Raw genomic sequence first — 20876 nt, forward strand, 5'->3', positions numbered from 1 at the left:
AAAAGTAATTTTTTATGACAATAACTGCATCACCTGCCAAACACTGCAGGACAGATCTTGGATTAAAAGCAGCTATCTGAAGGTACAAGCTGTTTGGGGGGGGGGGGGGGGGGGGGGGGGTCAGATTGTGGGTACAGAGTCGCTTTAAAGGTGCATTCACACATACAGGATCTGCAGCAGATTTGATGGATTTGAACGTGCGACTTTAAATCTGCACAAAGAAAATTTCTTTGTCTAAATATTGCTGTTACATTTGTGGCATGGTGCTCTGTGTTATCTTGATTCCACCTACTGTATCCAGCTATAATTCCAGCTAAAGAAAAGCAAGGTGGGACCCGTAAAATACCCTCAGAGCAGCCAAAGACCAAGGGGATCCCTTACAGTACCTTGGTAAGAAGAAGACTGCCGAGATGGCAGGGCGCTCCAAGATGGTGTCTGCAGCAGGAAAGAGGAGAGGAATCTGACAAGGACAGTGTCACAGGCAGCGAACAGGGTGAGCAAGTGACTACCTCCTTCCTAAAATCCTTTATAAAAAAATAAAAAAAGCTTTTGGCACAAGCCATTAAACCTGTGCTTACAGAACGGTCTTACATTAAAATGGAAGTACAGTGGTACCTTGGTTTAAGAGCTCACAGTTTTTCAAAATTGTGACTTGGTTTAAGAGCATTGCTTTGGTTTAAGAGCTCCATGTTCTGGGTGGGAGCGCAAGTGGAGGAGGGGCATGGTCTGCAAAGCGGGGTCTACAGCACTGTACTCTGACCCAGGAAGTCTCCCTCACCTTCCAAATCATAGCAGATCCACTTCAGGCTGGGGCTTACATCAGGGGACAGGACTGTGGAGGTAATCTCTTCATAGCTGTAACCCCTCTCTCCCCGGACAGAGAGCGCTGCATGTATGTGCCCACATCTGCCCTGCTCATTCCTTCATGCTCCCTGCCGTCTCTGTCAGCCCTTGTGTTTCCCATCCTCTCCATTACTGTACAGTAGTTTACGATATCACATATTCTGCTGTATCTTAATCTTTGTTTCATCTACATGTAATTCAGAAAAATAAATTATTTTTGGGGTGTGGAACCAATTGTCTGCACTTCTATGATTTCTTATGGGAAAATTTGCTTTGGTTTAAGAGCAGATTTGGATTACAAGCACGGTCCCGGAACGAATTATGCTCGTAATCCAAGGCACCACTGTACAAGCAGTGGGACAGAGAGCAGGGGCCCTATTGAGCGCCATTACAGAAAAGTCCCTCCATGTGGCTATGTCAGACCACCTGGACTCACATGCTGACCAGCTCCATTGCTGACCGAGGACCAAGAAAACAGGAGCGGACGAAAGAATCTGTGGTTCAAGTGTCTTCCAGAGTCATGGGCGGCAGACGCCCTACCTAAAGTGGCCATGGAGATGTTTGCTGATCTGCTGGGCAAGAAGTGTGCATCCTCCATAATTATTATTAAATTCATGGGGTTTTCCAACCCAAGACCAAGCTGTCCGATCCCCCCAGTGATGTGATATGTGGCCTCCTGTAATTCTGTGACATGGCGGCATTACTGGCTGCCGCGAGAGAGAAGCGCCCAGTCACCTACTCTGGAGAACGTGTTGCCATCTTTCAAGATATAGCGCCATCAACGCTAGCAAAGTGACGTATTCTGAGGCCGTTTCTGGAACTGCTCCAATCGCACAACTTGCAATATTCATGGCTGTTTCCGTTTTGGCTGTCCTAAAGATTGGGAGGCATATAACCATCCACTCCCCAGGTTCTAGAACGCGCCTGGCAGGCACTGGAGTTAGTAGAAGTACCCTTATGGATTCCATACTTGTCACAAAACCCGCTTCCTCTTGTACATTCCTTTAAAGGGGTACTCCAGCTAAAAGCTTTTTCTCAGTAATTGAAACATATTACAAAGTTATATAACTTTGTAGCATGCTTCAATCACCTCTCTGCCCCCCTTCCCTATCTTTCCCCCCCTCAACCCCCTACCAGAAAGTGAAGTAAACTCATTCTTACCTAATGACTGTTGACCCCAGGCTTTTCTGTGGTAGCCATTTTGTGACAATGACATCATCATGAGGGAGGCAGCCTCTTTGTCAGATAACTCAGGTTACTCCGCTCTGATTGGCTGTGCAAGACGTAAGCCATCTAACAGTTTTACAGAGTCAGTTAGACATCACAGGAGACAAAGTGCATCATGGTAAAGCCCAAACCAGGAAGTAAAGAAAAAAAAGAAGACACAAACTGGAGCTTCAGGGATCTTTTTTTTTTTTTATCAGCGCCAGAGTACCCCTTTAAGCCCTGGTGCACAGAATCAAGACCTAAACAGTCCAGGATGAAGAAAACACAGCTCAAGCCTATTTGGGGTATTTGAACGGGACGTTCTTCTGACCAGCTAGTGAGTTGGCTTCAGTTAGGTATACGTTTCTAACTGGTTGTTCACTGATCTCTGTTCAGTGTTTACCGCCTACATTGCCCACCAGATCCCTGTCGTTTGTACACTCACCTTCCCCCCTTGCATAATCCCCCTGGAAGTCACTGCACGATGCAACCTGCTTGTAGTCCACCCCCCACCCCCCTCTTTCATTTCATGGTACTCATCACCCCTTTTTCTGTCTTGATATGTTGGCTACCATATCATCCTATGTACACCTTAATTTCTCTTTTCCCTTTTTTGGAGACCCCCCTTCTTCTTACCCAAGCACTACACTTTTCTAATGCTCCCAACCCGCCTCCTTAGGTCACCCAGGCTGGATCGCTAACCCTAGATGGCAGACCTCAATGTTGTATCCTTCAAAGTCAAAGGCTTGAACAGCCCTAACAGACTTGCTTCTCTGAAAAAGCATTGCCACCATAGCTTTCCTACAGGAAACGCACCTTAGAGAAAATAAGCTCCCAAAATTCCCGTGCAAATACTTTTCTCAGTGGAAACATGCCTGCCACTACTCCTCACCATTGCAATACATAAGTATTTTCCTCTTCAGATATTGCAACAGCACATGGGCGTGGAAGGCAGGGTTCTCTTTGTGCATGTCTCCATTGTGTCACAACCCTACACCCTCATAAATATTTACGCCCCTTATGTAGGTCAAGTGGCTTGGCTCCTCAATGTCCTAGATGAGCTCAGGTTGTTTGCGGTGGGTCCTGTCGCACTCTGCAGGGACCCTAATGTCACCTTAAATCCCCAACTAGACTTCTCTACCAAATCGTTGGTGGTACCTGTTGCAGTACTTGGTAAACATCAGAAGAAATTGCAATAACTCAATTTAGTAGGTACCTGGAGACTGCTTCACCCGTCTACTCTAGACTACTCTTTCTATTCTCATCCTCATGTTTCCTATCAGAGACTAGACTGTCTTTGCACAGAGCTGTCTTCTTTTTTCAGTGGTTGGCGCCGATATGGTAAAAATAACCATTTCCAATCAAGCCCCAGTTCAGGTCAAATTTACCTTTTCTCACTTGCTGGCCAGGGAATGGAGGTGGCACATAAATGAAGCACTGTTAGAGGTGCAAAAGGTACAGGAAGACATAGAAAAACAGCTGGTGCAATTCTTTACTTTGAATGTCTCCACTTCCATCTCCATGCCCCTTGTCTGGGAGTCGCATAAGGCCATCATTAGGGTCTATTTATCTCCCTTGGAACGAGGATCAAAAGGGACCGGATAGAAGACTGGTAGATGCAAGTGGGCAAGGGCTCTTACTGTTTCTGTACCCTGTTAGGGTGCAGGGTCAGCTCCTGTGGTGCAGTTTTGGAGGACAATTTGAGACATATTAAATAACAAATGTCTAGTATATGTATATGTATTGCATCATTATTTTACCAGTCTACATATGTGATTTATAAGCTAGCTGCCCAGGTACAGTTTAAGTTGTGGCTTGTCAGGACCTGCAATAGAATATAAGTGGTGCAGAGCAGAAGACAAACCTGGAACTCATATAGCAGAAGTATATTTATATCACATGTAGTATGAACATCAAAACACACACACGTCATATGTTAAAATTCGGATTTTAAGATTTTTTTTTTTTTATCTATAACTAGTCACACAGAGTAAAAAAAAAAAAACACCAAAAACTGAACATATTCATTTCCTGCTGATAAATTGTCCACTTGTCTCCATCCCTGAAAATTTTAACAAATATAACAGGCATAAAAGGATTTACCACAGTTATGCTCAGCCAATCGCGGCTGAGCAGCCGATGACGCTGAAGAGGGCAGCCGGCACTCAGGACGCTCGGAGGGATTCCGTCCGGCCGTCCGAAGATGACTTCAATGACTGAAGATCGGAGACGAGTCGGCACGTGACAGGTATGTATAGCGTACCACACTTCCGGATACACGGGTGGGGGTGGGGGGACACGGGAAGGGGGCCATTCACAGACATAACATACATTACAAAGTTGTATAACTTTGTAATGTGTGTTATTCTGTCAATAATTCTTTACCGCCGCACTACCCCTTTAAGAAATATAACAATTTCTTAGATTTCAATAAGAATTCATTGCTTTGTTTGTCCAGTAAACCTGCCTTCTATCTAGGAAATCCAGAGAGTCCCCAGTGGTTTGGTAAATACTGAGCACTGCACTCAGCATCCCTCCCAGATTAACAGCAGGGAGGGGCTTGCTATGTCTGCTAGGTAAGGTGTGACTGGACAGGTTCAACAACAAATCCAAGAGACATTATTAAGGTGGAAAAGTTAAACACAAAAACATAGAAGATTGTTAGCAGAAAAAGACCACATGGTCCATCTAGTCTGCTCCCATTTTATTTCCTTTTTTAATCATGTCAGGATAAATATATGTTTATCCCAGGTATGCCTAAATTCACTTACTGTAGATTTACCTACCACATCCACTGGAAGTTATTTGCAAGCATCTACTACTCTTTCAGTAAAGTAATATTTTCTAGTGTTGCTCCTGATCCCCCGCTCCCCACACACACAGCAATCTCAGATTGTTTCCCCTTGCTCTTGTTTTTAGTTTCTTAGTGTTATGATAAAAAAAATAAAAAAAAAAATTCAACTGAACCTAATTTAAACCTTTAACATATTTACCATGGTACTGTTACCCCTGTTATGGTATACTGATTCTCCTGGACATGTAGAAAATACCCTTTTAAATGGTCTTTTCTTGTCTTCTGTCTAAAAAGACTTTTGATCATAGGTGGACAATGTCACAGAGACGGGGCTTTTGGCTGTTGGGGGACCCTCTCCCTGCGTTAGCCAAGTTCTGTCCTGGGGTCCGTTCGGCAGGTGATGCAGTTATTGTCCTTAAAAACCTTTTAAACTGGCGGCCCTGTGCCCTACGGGAGTGGCATAGATTATGTATGGATTAGAATGGCACAACCTTTCTGTCCCTCCTCATCATTAGGAATGCTCCAGGCAGATTGTCTGCCTGGTGGTGGGTGGTGCAAAGTTAGGGCACAGATACTCCTCTGAACAATTGAGGGCCCGGGCTGCACCATATAAGCATATCTGTGCCGTCAGTTTCTTGTTATCGGACACACCCAACCCTGCTGACACAGGAAGATGGGCAGCCAACAATGATAAATTGTAAAGCTTGCTCTAAATAGACTATTTGCAGAGAATGGGGCATTTTCCCGGTCTTTGGCTGGTCACCTTTACATGGGCTGGTTATCGTCCACATGAACATTTCTAGCAATGTTCCTGTGTAAATGGCCCTTTAGGGGTAAAGGACTACCACCAGTGTACCAAATGGGCTAATTAGCCTATCTATAAAATGTCTATTACAGGAAAAAAATAAAATTGAAAGGTGCACCGGAGTGGCATAGTAAGTCTATGACGCTGGATCTCTCATTGTAGCTGGGAGCTATGAAGAAGAAACGGCAAGCTCTGTCTCCTAAGGTTCCACACGCTTGGAACCCTATTCATGGCAATGGAGCACAAAGCTGCGTGATAGTCAACACTATATTTTGTCAGGTTAAATTGATTGTCCCCGCCTGGAAACCAATCAGATCCAATTAAAGCGACTCTGTACCCACAGAGGGCGGGGAGGAGGGACAGAGAGGTGGTGCCAGCCTAATGCATACACAATCTAGGCCATGCCAATTTGGCACAGGGCTGCAAGTTTAAAAGTTGTTTTTTTATGACAATATCTGCATGACCTGCTGAATGTACCCCAGGACAGATCTTGGATTAAAAGCAGCTATCCAAAGGTACAAGTGGTTTAGGGGGGGGGGGCAGATTGTGGGTACAGAGTCACTTTAAAGTCAATGGGGCCTGTCGGGCTCTGTTAGTGTCTGTCGGGCAGCAGTCTGGCCGCCTTCGTTACCGCTTGTGAATGGAATCTACAATGGTAGCCACAAACAGCACCTCTGAGGCCGCTGTGACCCCTACGATGGCTGCAGTGGGACACACGCCTGGAACACATCAGCACAATGTGACTGCGCACTTCTTGCTGCGGCTGAAGTCCCCGCTATGTGAGGAGTGCCGGGGGTCTATGAGGAGACACAGCCACTCTGGAGGAATCCGATACTTCCTTCAGTATTAGTTGTATTGTTTCCCTGATGACGTCAGACTGTGACGTCACTTGTCCACATCCATCTCTAGGATGTGAGCCGGCACAGTCCATTCCGTCCTCCTACATAAATGAGAAGGCAGAGCACAGGCTGCGGAAGCATCAGGCCCACAGCTGACAACTAGTTTTAGGAGTTTCGGGCACCAGACCAAGAGAGAAATGACGCCGCACAGCAAGAGCCGCACCACAGTGTAACCGGAGCCCAGGATTGCACAACAACAGGACGGACAGAACAGGAAGCCGCCGCCGCTCCGTGTGCACAGTCCCCGGACACATGAAGCCATACACGGGTGGGCACTCCAGCACCGGGCCCACACTGCCGCCTCCGGTACCGGACCCCGCTGTGGTAAAGTGATGTAACAGAGCCGGAGAGAACTCCGCGTCAGCACCGGACACGGGCGAGACGACAAGGACACGTAGACAGGAAGGTGGCGGCCACCCCAGCGCTTACCCTCCGGGCACCGCTCCCAGATCCCGCACACAACAACCTCCAGCAGGCAGAAAATGTCTGACGCTTCACTCGCACACCGTCCTCCTCGGGGGGCCCCGACCTCAGGAAGTGATCCCTGCCAGAGGAAAAAAAGAAGAGAAAGTGAAAGCTCACCCGGAAGCAGAAGGGAGCAGCCTCCCTGTACGGCTGTCACTCTGCTGGCCTGTACATCCTGTGTGCGGGGAGCAGCCTGTATCTTGTCTCTCACTATCTAATGTTCAGCTCCTACATTTGCATCAATGTATAAAGGAAAGGTTTTTGTCATCTATCAGGAAAGAGCATCTTTTTGTAGCCAAACAGTATCTGCTATTACACCTATAGCTGTGCTAGGAACTGACAAGCTATGTGGCCCCATGGGGTTGGAGTCACTGTCACTCCCACAAAAACACCCTGTCCTGTGGCCTATTACCTCCTCTATCATGTACATTGCTGGGCACTTTTCTGAACTACCAATGTCTTTATGGGTTAGGAGCTCCTATAAAGGCTTTGTTCACACACTGTTGAAATTTAGTAAACGAACGGCAAATAACAATAACAGCAATTATTTGCCATCAAATGGCGGCCTTTTACTAAACTTCAACTGTGTGTGAACAAAGTCTTTCTGTGTTTTACTGAGTAAAAATACTGTGTGTCAACATAGCCTTAAAGGGAACCTGTCAGCCGTGATGCCATGGCGGAGCCTGCCCGACCCCCGGTGGAGCCCATCCCTAGGAGTCCCGCTGCTGGATCTGATCCCTGGGCGGAGAGGTCACAGCCCGAAGCTGGGCACGTGCGTTATGCAAAGCGACGTCCATAGAAAATGACTGCTCCAGTCTTTTGGTCAGAATTTTTTCAACCAAAACCAGGAGTGGAATTGACAGGGCAAAATTATAATGGAAAGATAAGTTTTCTGGGTTTTCAACCCACTCCTGGTTTTGGTTGAAAAAATGCTGACTAAAAAACTGACAGAAATACTATGTGTGAATGTAGCCTATGGCAGTATCCATGTTTTCCATGACTTGTGCATTGGGCTATAGACTACAACAGACAGGACCTCTCCCATTCAGATGAATAAGAATGGCTTTTGGGCATGCTTAGTAGCCTTATAAAGGCTTTTAGGATTGTAGTGGTACCTTGGTTTAAGAGTAAGGCTGGGTTCATACTGAGGAATTCTCGCGGATAATATCCACGGAATTCCGCTGTCTGTCCGCACGCACGGCCGCGTGCCTTTCCGCCGGCTCCATAGACACCATTCTATGGGCCTGCACATTCCGCTATCTTCCAAAAGAAGTGACATGTCACTTTCGGCAGACAGCGGAATACGCCGGCCCATAGAATGGTGTCTATGGAGCCGGCGGAAAGGCACGCAGACAGCCGACGGAATTCCGCTGAGTTTATCCGTGAGAATTCCATAGTGTGAACCCACCCTAACTTGGTTTAAGGTTAGCTTCACACGTACCGTATCGCTGCGTATTTAACGCTGCGTATTTATCGCTGTGTTTGGTCAGATTTTTACATGCGAGTTTTGATTTTTACATGATTTTCATGTGAAAATCAAAACTCACATGTAAAAATCCCACCAAACACGCAGCGATAAATATGCAGCGATACGGTACGTGTGAAGCTACCCTTAGAGCGTTTTGGTTTAAGAGCTCACAGTTTTTCAAAATTGTGACTTGGTTTAAGAGCTCCCTGTACTGGGTGAGAGCGCGAGTGAAGAGGGGCATGGCCTGCATAGCGGGGTCTACAGCTCTGTACTCTGACCCAGGGAGTCTCCCTCACCTTTCAAATCATAGCAGATCCACTTCAGGCTGGGGCTTGTATCAGGGGACAGGACTGTGGAGGTAATCTCCCCATAGCTGTAACCCCTCTCTCCCCAGACAGAGTGCTGCATGTATGTGCCCACATCTGCCCTGCTCATTCCTTCATGCTCCCTGCAGTCTCTGTCAGTCCTTGTGTTTCCGATCCTCTCCATTACTGTACAGTAACTTATAATATCACATATTCTGCTGTTTCTGAATGTTTGTTTCATTTGTTTTACATGTTATTCAGAATAATAAATCATTATTTTTGGGGTGTGGAACCGATTGTCTGCATTTCTATGATTTCTTATGGGAAAATTTACTTTGGCTTAAGAGTGGATTTGGATTACAAGCGCGGTCCTGAAACAAATTATGCTCGTAAGCCTAGGCACCTCTGTATTTCAAAATAGAGAAAAAATTTAATGAAAGACCAGTAAAGTGTCACTGTCGTGAAATTTTTTTTTTTTTTTTTGCAGAAATCAATAGTCCAGGCAATTTTAAGAAACTTTGTAATTGGGTTTATTAGCCGAAAAATGCATTTTTATTAGAGATGAGCGAACCGGGTTCAGGTTCGAGTCGATCCGAACCCGAACTTTCAGTATTTGATTAGCTGGGGCTGCTGAACTTAGATAAAGCTCTAAGGTTGTCTGGAAAACATGGATACAGCCAATTACTATATCCAAGATTTCCACATAGCCTTAGGGCTTTATCCAAGTTCAGCAGCCACCGCTAATCAAATGCCGAAAGTTTGGGTTCGGATCGACTCGAGCATGCTCGAGGTTCGCTCATCTCTTATTTTTATAATGAAAAAGCAGTTTGAAGCTCTCCCCCCTGTCCTAAGTGTTCTCCTATGGAGAGAGCTAAATAAAAGACCAAAACAGGACAACAAAGAGTTAATCTACAAATACCTCACCCTTTATCGCCTCTGACAGTCAGCTCTGGCCTCTGATTACAGCTGTCACCCAGCTCTGTGCCTCTAATCCTTTGTTCTCAGCGTTCTGCTCCCTCCTAACTCCCTCCTCCCCCTCCCCTCTCCCTAGAACAGACTGGGTACGTCTGATGCAACAAGTCACAATTTCCTGATTTTTTGCAGTGGATGGAAAAGAGGAGGGAGGGGGGGACCTGGAAAAAGGCTTTTTAAATGCACACATGGCATATTAGGACAGGGGGGAGAGCTTCAAACTGCTTTTTGATTATAAAAATAAGAGATGAGCGAACCTCGAGCATGCTCGAGTCGATCTGAACCCAAGCTTTCGGCATTTGATTAGCGGTGGCTGCTGAACTTGGATAAAGCCCTAAGGCTATGTGGAAATCTTGGATATAGTAATTGGCTGTATCCATGTTTTCCAGACAACCTTAGAGCTTTATCCAAGTTCAGCAGCCCCAGCTAATCAAATACTGAAAGTTCGGGTTCGGATCGACTCGAACCTGAACCCGGTTCGCTCATCTCTAATAAAAATGCATTTTTCGGCTAATAAACCCAATTACAAAGTTTCTTAAAATCGCCTGGACTATTGATTTCTGGAAAAAAAAAAAATGACAGTGACTCTTTAAACGTAAAAACTAGGGATGGTCCGAACCTGCAGAGGTTCGGGTTTGCATGAACCCGAACGCTCGGCAGCAGATTCCCACTGTCTGCCGCTGTGGAGCGGGCGGATACAGCGGGAGGAACGCCTGGAAAACTGGGATTATGGCTATGGCTGTATCCCAGTTTTCCAGGCGGTCCTCCCGCTGGATCCGCCCGCTGCACGGAGCGGGCAGACAGCGGGAATCATTACCGAGGGTTTGGGTTCGTATGAACCCGAACCGAACTCTGTTCGGACCATCCCTAGTAAAAACCTGATTTACACAATTCCCTTTAGGTTTATTATTACTGACTGTCAAGTTTCCACCATGAACAGAAAGTAAAACCTTGCTCCATCTGATACTGCTATTGTATAACCTCCTTGTTTGTTCAGAATAAACAAGTGCTGTGTACAAAATGGGATGCACCTCATTGTTTTTTCACCAAATGGGGAGAACATTATATAATAATCAGTGCACACTACAGTAGTAGAAATGTATTAAACGTGGAGCACTTCCCCATAGCAGCCGATAAAGTTGATGGTTTTAATTCATTTTTTAATTTTAAACTACCCTTGATTCCAGCGCGCTATACAAGCTTTAACCCTTAGGCGACCCTGGACGTATCCTCACTGTTCAGAGCGGGGCCGCGCAGCGGCCGCGCTTTGATTCGCCGCGGTCCCGGGTGCCGCTTGTAGCCCGGGACCGCAGGTATTAGCGGGCACGGTCCGATCGCCATGCCCGCTAATACAGTAATCGGATGCAGCTGTCAAAGTTGACAGCTGCATCCGATTACCGAATGCAGCTGTTCCCTCATGTCTAGCGGGGACGTTGTCCCGGAGGAGCGATCCACACATGTTCCCTTTTCTGGGGTCAGCGCCGTAATGCCGCTGATCCCGGCTTGGCACTCGATTGCTTCCGGCTGCAGCAGCCAGAATCAATCAATGTGCCTATCTCATGGATCTGTGCTGCATATCTATGCAGCACAGATCTCAATGAGAGATCAGTGCACTTCTACTAGAAGTCCCCCAGGGGGGCTTCTAGTATAAGTGTAAAAGTTAAAATAAAAGTGTGGTTATTAGTAAAAAGCCCCCTCCCCTAATAAAAGTCAGAATCACCCCCCTTTTCCCATGTTATAAATAAAAATAAACAAACAAATAAATAAACATGTTTGCTATCGCCGCGCGCGTAATCGCCCGAACTATTAATTAATCACATTCCTGATCTCGCACGGTAAATGGCGTAAGCGCTAAAAAATCCCAAAGTGCAAAATTGCGCATTTTTGGTTGCATCAAATCCAGAAAAATTGTAATAAAAAGTGATCAAAAAATCGTATATGCGCAATCAAGGTACCAATAGAAAGAACACATCATGGCGCAAAAAATGACACCTCACACAGCCCCATAGACCAAAGGATAAAAGCGTTATAAGCCTGGGAATGGAACGATTTTTAGGAACATATATTTGTTAACAATGGTTTGAATTTTTTACAGGCCATCAGATACAATGAAAGGTATACATGTTACATCGTAACGACTTGAGGAACATATATAACAAGTCAGTTTTACCCCAGGGCGAACGGCGTAAAAACGAAAAAAAATAAATAAAAGAAATGTTTTTTTTTTTTTTTCAATTTCACCACACTTTGAATTTTTTTCTGGTTTTGCAGTGTACTTTATGAAAAAATTCAGCCTGTTATTGCAAAGTACAATAAGTGATGCAAAAAATAAGGGCTCATATGGGTTTCTAGGTGAAAAAATGCAAGTGCTATTGCCTTTTAAGCACAAGGAGGGAAAAACGCAAAAATTTAAATTGGCCCGGTCCTGTAAGGGTTAAGGATTAAAGAGATATTCAGCTCAAACATAACTTTTCATATGTGTCCCATGGTGAAACTAACAATTCATTCCAAACTTGTTATTATCTATTCAGTCTCCTCCCCTCGGTTCTTATGTCGCTGCTTTGTGCTGAAGACAAAGAATTCTGTGTTTGAGCTGTTCTCTCCATCTCCCCCACCTCTCCCCTCTTTTCCAAGAGGTCTCATGTAGCTGCAACTTTGTAATACAGGGAGGGTTAATCACAGGGTGTAAAATATTCACTGGTGCTAATAACAGCCAATTACAGCTCAGCTTACAGCTCCGATAAAATGAAAGAGGATCTGTGATTGGTTGCTGTGGGCAGTTTACACCAGTGTATGTTTTACACCCTTTGGAAAATCTGGGCCAGTGAGTTCATTAGCAACTTGACCTTTGATTAACCTTCCCAGCATTACAAAGGTGAAGATGCAGCCAGCCGGGGAATTCTTTACATGAGCCTTATGGAAAGGGAGAGGTTCCTAACAGAGACAGCTCACACCCATGGTGTAGCTACTATAAAAGCAGACTACGCCACTACTACAGGGCCCATGCACTAAGGGGGCCTGCAAGCTTCTGGCCTCTTAGCTGTGAGCGTTTGTGATGCACGCTCACAGTTTAATGCTGCAGCGCTCTCTGTTGGCATGTATAATCATTTTGAGAGCATGGTTATATCTCTCCCTCCTATTCAGAAATGGAGTAATTTATTATCAAAAATTGAGGGCTATGAAAGGATTTCTTTTATGGGTAAGAAGGGTTAGGAAAAATTTCACTTAATTTGGGGCAAATCAACCAGGGCGAAATAAATGAATCTAGGAAAATTGCACACTAGAGATGCCAAAAATAAAATTGAAAAAGGAAATTTATCCCATGCTTTGCGTGGCTGATTGACAGGCAGAGAGACCTATTAATGGTATAAAGATACCCTGGCTGATGCTGCTCGTATACTAGGGGAGCTGCATCCTAGATCTGTGGAATGCAGCAGGGAGCCATATCGGCACAATCTGCTAATTGCTGATTGGTTCCCTTTAAAATATATCTCCCTAAGTAAAAAAAAAAAAAAGACCGTTCTTTGTATTTCACTTGAATCCCTTACCAATCAGACTTATTTTGGCATTCAGAGCTTTTTTTTTTTTTTCTTGATTCCAGGGTAACCCAAGTTACCCCCTTTGTAGATCTGAAGAAGGAGGAACAAAGTCTCCCGTTGGAGAGAATGGAGAGGAGAGGGTCCATCCACTCTATCCCTATGGGAGCTGCTGGAGATAGCCAAGTACATGCGCCCTGCCTGAGTGTTGTGGTCCTATGGTCCTGCAAAGGTCTCCCTGCTATTGTGGTGAGCAAGTACTTCTGAGCTTCTCTGCCAGTTATTACTCTGCCTGGTGTTTCCTGCATTTTCCATTTTGGTTCTTGTGTTCCGTTGTGGTGTTGTACTAATGTTCCTGCTGTCTTGCCCTGAACTCCCAGTTGGTTCCCGTATTCCTGCACATTACAGTCCTGAGTGTGAACCAAACTCAAATCGACCTGTTCCTGCACCAAGTTGTGTGACCTTCACCTGTGTCTTCATCTGCAGCATCTGTCACTTGCATCCGGTGTGTCCTGTGTTTCCATGTTTAACTATGCTGTCTGTTTGGCAACTCGGTTGGTTACCATCTTTGTCATCTGCTCTGCCCAGACCAGCTGCCATGTGTTTCATTTGACTCAAGAGGTAGCGACCTGGCATGAGATGCTCAATCATTCAAAGTAATCAGCTTTAGGCTGTGTTCCCATGCTGTATAAACAACGGCCATTCTGCTGGAATAGCCGTTGTTTACACTGGCGGAACTACCGCCGTAGCGGCTGCTACGGGGCCCCGCCGCATCAGGGGGCCCGTGACGCGGGCCCCCGGAGCTTACATAGCCTGCAGCACCTGGCGGCTGAGCAGGCCTCCCGGGTGCTGCAGCTGTTTGGGGTCCGGGGGTGTCCCTGGGATTCCGGGCGCAGTGTGGCTCAGCGTCTGCCGGGTAAAGTACTCCCGGCGTACGGAGCGCGCCCGCATCAGTCTAACAAGCGCTCCTGTGCCGGAAGTACAGGCCGGGGGCGGACGCTGAGCTCCCTGGTACCTGTGCTACCCCCTTGCCACCACCGTATTGCCGTCCAGGCAGCACAGGTACTGGTGAGCTCAGCGTTCGCCCCCGGCCTGTACTTCCGGCACAAAAGCGCTTGTTAGACTGATGCGGGCGCGCTCCGGCAGACGCTGAGCCCGTCACCTGTGCTGCCTGGAATCCGCAGGATACCCCCCCCCCCCGGGAGAAGAGGAGAAGACAGGGGGAGTTAGGTGAGAGTTAGGTGAGTTGTGTTTGTTTGTTTTTTTATCTGCTTTGCAAAGGGGGATAATACAGGGGGACATCTATAGGGGGATAATACAGGGGGACATCTATAGGGGGATAATACAGGGGGACATCTATAGGGGGATAATACAGGGGGACATCTATAGGGGGATAATACAGGGGGCATCTATAGGGGATAATACAGGGGGCATCTATAGAGGATAATACAGGGGTATCTATAGGGGGATAATACAGGGGGCATCTATAGGGGAGGGGGGGGCCCAATCAAAAGTTTGCTATGGGGCCCAGCCATTTCTAGTTACGCCCCTGGTTGTTTAACATTATTTACAGCCAGAATAAATTGACATGATTTTTAATTCGGGACGTAGCTAGTGTTAAACAACAGCTGTTGTTTATACAGTGCGGGTACATAGACTTAAAGCGACTCTGTACTCACAATCTGCCCCCCCCCCAAAAAAAAAAAAACCACTTGTACCTTCAGATAGCTGCTTTTAATCCTAAAAACCTAAAAAACAACTTTTAAACTTGCAGCCCCATGCCCAACGGGAGTATCTGTGCCCTAACTTTGCACCACCCCTCCGTCCTTCCTCGCAGTAGCAGATTATAATAGGTCCGTTTGGGGCGGTAGCCCGGGGCCTTGGGCTCCTTACACAATATATTGTAGGACCTTATCATGTGACAATACAAAAAAACAGAAGGTGCGACAGCAACCCACAGGTGCAAGGGCTTACCGTATATACTCATCCCAGTGTACACATGATAAACTCCTGCTCTGTAAATATTAAAAAAGTAAGGATCTTAGCAAACTATTTGATCAGAGTGTACCATGTGACCAACGTTAAGGTGTCCTCAGAGACATGGTCCCTACTCTAGCATTTTCACACTAGCAATGGCCTCTCCTGGCCTGAATAAATACTTATCATGTGACAAAGATGTCAACACAAGTCCTTTACAGGCTGCATTATGGAGGAAAAAGACTTAAAGGGGTATTCCAGGGAAAATTGATAAATTGGTAATGGAAAGGGTTAACCAAGGTTAACCCTTTCCTAATATACTTACCTGTCCTTTATTGCTCCCCCAAGGAGATCTGCGGTCCGGCCACGTGATCTTCCAGCTTACGACTTGTGGATCCTCTTCTTCTTCCGGTTCGGTGACGTCACCATATCCGGCCGGCGTGTGGCTCTCTGTCTTATTAGCGGCAGAGCACTGAACCCTGACTGGCTTGGTAGCGTGTAGCCAATCAGGGTTTAGTGTTCTGCGTCTCCACACACACCAGTTACATCTGCAGGGCCAGCGTCAGCACGTCATTGTGAGGGGTCCCTGCGGGGTCCCTGCGGGGTGCCATCCGACATCCCCCCCCCCCCCCCCCGTGTCAGCGATGCCGACCTGAGTCCCGGGAGGGGAAGGGATACGGCGGGCGGCATCGCTGACACGGGGGGGGGGGGGGGGGGGAGGGGGGGAGGTCCTGCAGAGTGATGTCGGATGGCACACAACAGCACCCTGCAGGGACCCCTCACAGTGACCTGCTGTACAGTTAGCTGATTCCCCCCGGCCCCCCTCCCTGTGTAATCATTGCGATCCCCCTGGCCCCCCTCCCTGGATAATCATTGCGATCCTCCCCCGGCCCCCCTCCCTGAATAATCATTGTGATCCCCCTGGCCCCCCTCCCTGAGTAATCATTGTGATCCCCCCGGCCCCCCTCCCTGTGTAATCATTCAGATACACAGATCACTCACCCCCAGTGTAATCATGCTGCAGCGGCGCTGGACCCGATCTCAGCGCCTTTTTCAAGCAGCTATCCTCAGCTGACAGGCGCTGTGTGTGAGGCAGGAGAGATTTCTTCCTTGCTCTGTACACAGCGCCTGTCAGCTGGGGATAGCTGCTTGAAAAAGGCGCCGAGATCGGGTCCAGCGCCGCTGCAGCATGATTACACCGGGGGTGAGTGATCTGTGTATCTGAATGATTACACAGGGAGGGGGGCCGGGGGGATCACAATGATTACTCAGGGAGGGGGGCCAGGGGGATCACAATGATAACACAGGGAGGGGGGCCGGGGGGAATCAGCTAACTGTACAGCAGGTCACTGTGAGGGGTCCCTGCAGGGTGCTGTTGTGTGCCATCCGACATCACTCTGCAGGACCTCCCCCCCTCCCCCCCCCCCGTGTCAGCGATGCCGCCCGCCGTATCCCTTCCCCTCCCGGGACTCAGGTCGGCATCGCTGACACGGGGGGGGGGGGGGTCCTGCAGAGTGATGTCGGATGGCACCCCGCAGGGACCCCTCACAATGACGTGCTGACGCCGGCCCTGCAGATGTAACTGGTGTGTGTGGAGACGCAGAACACTAAACCCTGATTGGCTACACGCTACCAAGCCAGTCAGGGTTCAGTGCTCTGCCGCTAATAAGACAGAGAGCCACACGCCGGCCGGGTATGGTGACGTCACCGAACCGGAAGAAGAAGAGGATCCACGAGTCGTAAGCTGGAAGATCACGTGGCCGGACCGCAGATCTCCTTGGGGGAGCAATAAAGGACAGGTAAGTATATTAGGAAAGGGTTAACCTTGGTTAACCCTTTCCATTACCAATTTATCAATTTTCCCTGGAATACCCCTTTAAGTTAGTGCCGCCATAATTACAGTGGGTTAGGGGGGCCCAAGCTTGGTGAACAGCCCAGGGCCCATAGTAAAGTTAATCCGCCCCTGCCTCCTCCCCACCCTCTTCATCATTAGGAATGCCCCTAGAACATTTTCTCCTCTCTGAATATTGCACAGGTGCCTTAACGATCCAGCCCATGTTCAGTATTCACACAGCTGCTGAATAGGAGACAATCTGCTTGGAGCATTCCTAATGATGAAGAGGGTGGGAAGGAGGGATGGAGAGGTTGTGCCAGCCTAATGCATACACAATCTAAGCCCCGGCCCTTGGGCATGGGGCTGGCAGTTTAAAAGTTGTGTTTTAGGACAATAACTGCATCACCTGCCCAACGGACCCCAGGACAGATCTTGGATTAAAAACAGCTTTCTGAAGGTACAAGTGGTTTGAGGGGGTCAGATTGTGGGTACAGAGTCGCTTGAAGGAGAAGTCTTTTATTAAAGTATTGTATTGGCCACAAAAAGTTATACAAATCACCAATATACTGTACACCTATTACTGGAAAGTGCTTTTTTCCCTACACTTACTACTGCATCAAGGCTTCACTTAATGGATAAAATAGTGATGTCACGACCCGACTCCCAGAGCTATGCGGGCTGTGGCTGCTGGAGAGGTTGATGGAGAGTTATCCTATCCCTGGGGGCTTTTAGAACTATGATTTCTCGGAATGCTCAAGCATCTCAGAATAAATGGCAGTTTCATCCTGCTTGTGATTAGTGTAGAGCCTATGGCTGTATCCATGTTTTCCAGGACTGCCTAGGGTGACAGCCAAGTTCTGCAGCCACAGGGAATCAAACGTTGACTGTTCTGGTTCAGAGAACGTCTAACATATTAGCTCTACACTACTTGTGAATCCAGCAGCACACCTATATACTTATATATTATATATATTGTTTAAGAGTAACTTGGTTTAGGAGCGTTTTGGTTTAAGAGCTCACAGTTTTTCAAAATTGTCACTTGGTTTAAGAGCATTGCTTTGGTTTAAAAGCTCCCTGTACAGGGTGGGAGCACGAGTTGGGGAGGGGCATGGTCTGCATAGCGGGGTCTACAGTACTGTACTCTGACATAGGAAGTCTCCCTCACCTTCCAAATCATAGCAGATCTACTTCAAGCTGGGGCTTACATCAGAGGACAGGACTGTGGAGGTAATCTCTCCATAGCTGTAACCCCTCTTTCCTCAGACAGAGAGTGCTGCATGCATGTGCCCACATCTGTCCTGCTCATTCCTTCATGCTCCCTGCAGTCTCTGTCAGTCCTGATAGGTCCATGCTGAAAACACACTCCTTCCCCATTGCTGTCATGTGACCACACTGACCTCTGACAGCAGCCCTGCTTCTTTATTCTAGCCTGTTGTACTACACTACTGCATTATGGGAATCTGCACTTCCATCCTATATCTACAAACTGCTGCTGTTTTTCAGGTTTATGCACTTACTATACATTATACTCCACATGCTGATTGCTATACTGTACAGTAACTTATAATATCACATATTCAGCTGTTTATAAATGTTTGTTTCATTTGTTTTACATGTTATTCAGAATAAAAAAATCATTATTTTGGGGTATGGAACCAATTGTCTGCATATCAGTGATTTCTTATAGAAAAATTTGTTTTGGTTTAAGAGTGGGTTTGGATTACAAACACAGCCCTGGAACGAATTATGCTCGTAATCCAAGGCACCACTGTATAGTCATCCTTCAACTTACAATGGCCTCAAGTTTCAATATTTTAAACATACAATGTTCCTTTCTGGACCATCGTAACTTGAGACCAGACTCAGCATACAATGCTATAGACAGTCAGGATCTGCGGCACATGTAAATAACTAGATGATCAACCAATGAAATTGGCCATTTTACTGGTAGAACCTCAGTATTAGTGAAGTACCTGCACTGGTTGGCTGTCTAATAGTGATTCTCTGAGTATGGCTATGTTCACACAACGTTTTTTCAGTTCTGTTTAAAATTACGTCGGTTAGTTTGAGTCTAAAAAAGCGGACGTTATTTAGCGGTCTGTCCTCCCCTGACTGGTGTTTGTACATTATTCTTGTTTGTGATTACTAATTGGCCTTTGGGTGTGGCTTAATTGAAAAGTCCATTGAGTTTAATAGTAAAAACAGAGAAAGAACGATGACAAAAGAAAAACTGTGTGTGCACAACTAATAAAAAATGTCCAGTTTGCAAAAGACGTCCGAAAATAATTATCACGTTCATTATTTTGAAGTCCGCGCTAAAAACGTCCATTATTCAATGCATTGTGCGCAATGGACGTCTGTCTTCCCATTGACAGAAATGCATTGTCATTGCAGTCAGCACGAGTTCAAATCCCTGGGTTCAAATCACAACAAATGCAACATCTGTAAAGAGTTTGTATGTTCTCTCCGTGCTTGCGTGGGTTTCCTCTGGGTACTCCGGTTTCCTCCTACACCCAAAACATACAGATAGGTGAAGTGCTGTGGAATCTGTGTGCGCTACACAAAATAAATCACGGCAAAAACTGACTGGTTTTTTTATATCAAAATCGAACGCCTTTTCTCTATTTTTGATGTTGGCGTGAACATTGGCGTGAAGATAGCCTATACTGTTATACTACATGTCCTGTGCTGCTCTGTACCTGGGCCAGTTTTCCATGGAGTTTTGGCAGTGGCGTGGCTACAGCGGTCGCTGCTGCGACCGAGACGCTACAAGGGGGGGGGGGCCCGGACACCACTGCACTGCCACCCTCCCATTCCCTCGTGACCGCAAGCAGGGTTTTGCTTGTGGTCACAAGGAGGAGGCTGGAACGGGCCCCGACTGCTGCGCGGCTCCCGGCTCTGTCCCGGCTTCACACGCAGCATAGAGCTTTATGCTCGCCGGGGATGGTACTTCCGGCGCAGGGAGCGTCTATAACAAGCGCCCTTTGTGCCGGAAGTAACATCGGTGTGTGTGCGGCCGGGGACGACCGGACAGAGCTTGGGGGCTGCGCGGCAGCCGACAGCCAGACCGAGGAGAAGATAGACACGGCGGCGAAGCGAGTTGTCAGGTGAGTTGTGTGTTAGTTTTTTCCACAGACTGGGGGGATTTAGTATACAGGATTTAGTCAGTAACAATATTGTGATGATGGTAGTGGTTGTGGTGTGGCGGTAATAAAGGATTTGGTAAGTAACAGTATGGCGGTAATATGTATGGTGATAATATTTCCTATATTCTGGTATTTTTTGGTAATATCAGTCTTGTGATTAATATATATATATATATATATATATATATATATACACACATACACACCAATAGCATCGCTTGCTCGAGGAAGGGGGGGGGGCCCAAGTTGACCTCTTGCACCAGGGTCCAAGAGACATAAGCTATGCCCCTGAGTTTTGATCTCAACATACAATGGTTGTCCTGGAACCAATTAATATATGTTGAGGGATCATTTTAGAGACCCTCTGACTTATTACAATTTGCCGGAGAAGGGCCACATATTGCTACAGGATTTATCCACAGCAGATGACCCTTTGCTGTGACCATGTGACCCTACAATGGCCCCCTAATATCCCTATTAGGTACTCCTATGCGATGTCAGACAATAAATAACGTTGGAAAAGAATCCTATGGAAATCCCAAGGTTCCTAGTGGAAATATCATTGCTGCCAAGTGACTGCACTTACAGGAAGTGTATAACAACTACAAGTCCCGGCATGCCGCGGG

General features: G+C 46.8%; 1 protein-coding gene across 5 annotated transcripts in view; it reads right to left on the reverse strand.

Annotated features, from left to right (window-relative positions):
• Window positions 1-20876, reverse strand: part of TASOR2 (transcription activation suppressor family member 2) — a 71023-nt gene that overhangs the window by 49889 nt on the left and 258 nt on the right. For 3 of the 5 annotated variants that reach the window (XM_069978995.1, XM_069979004.1, XM_069978951.1), the window contains exon 1: window positions 6977-7120. The exons of 1 other annotated variant lie outside the window; for it this stretch is intronic. The gene's annotated coding sequence lies outside the window, so the exon portion shown is untranslated. Of the gene's footprint in view, window positions 1-2004; window positions 2093-6976; window positions 7121-20876 lie in introns of those variants that run through there. One more of the 5 variants, XM_069978977.1, reaches the window with a different exon arrangement.

Source organism: Dendropsophus ebraccatus, chromosome 1 (assembly GCF_027789765.1).
Source record: "Dendropsophus ebraccatus isolate aDenEbr1 chromosome 1, aDenEbr1.pat, whole genome shotgun sequence".
NCBI lineage: Eukaryota > Metazoa > Chordata > Amphibia > Anura > Hylidae > Dendropsophus > Dendropsophus ebraccatus.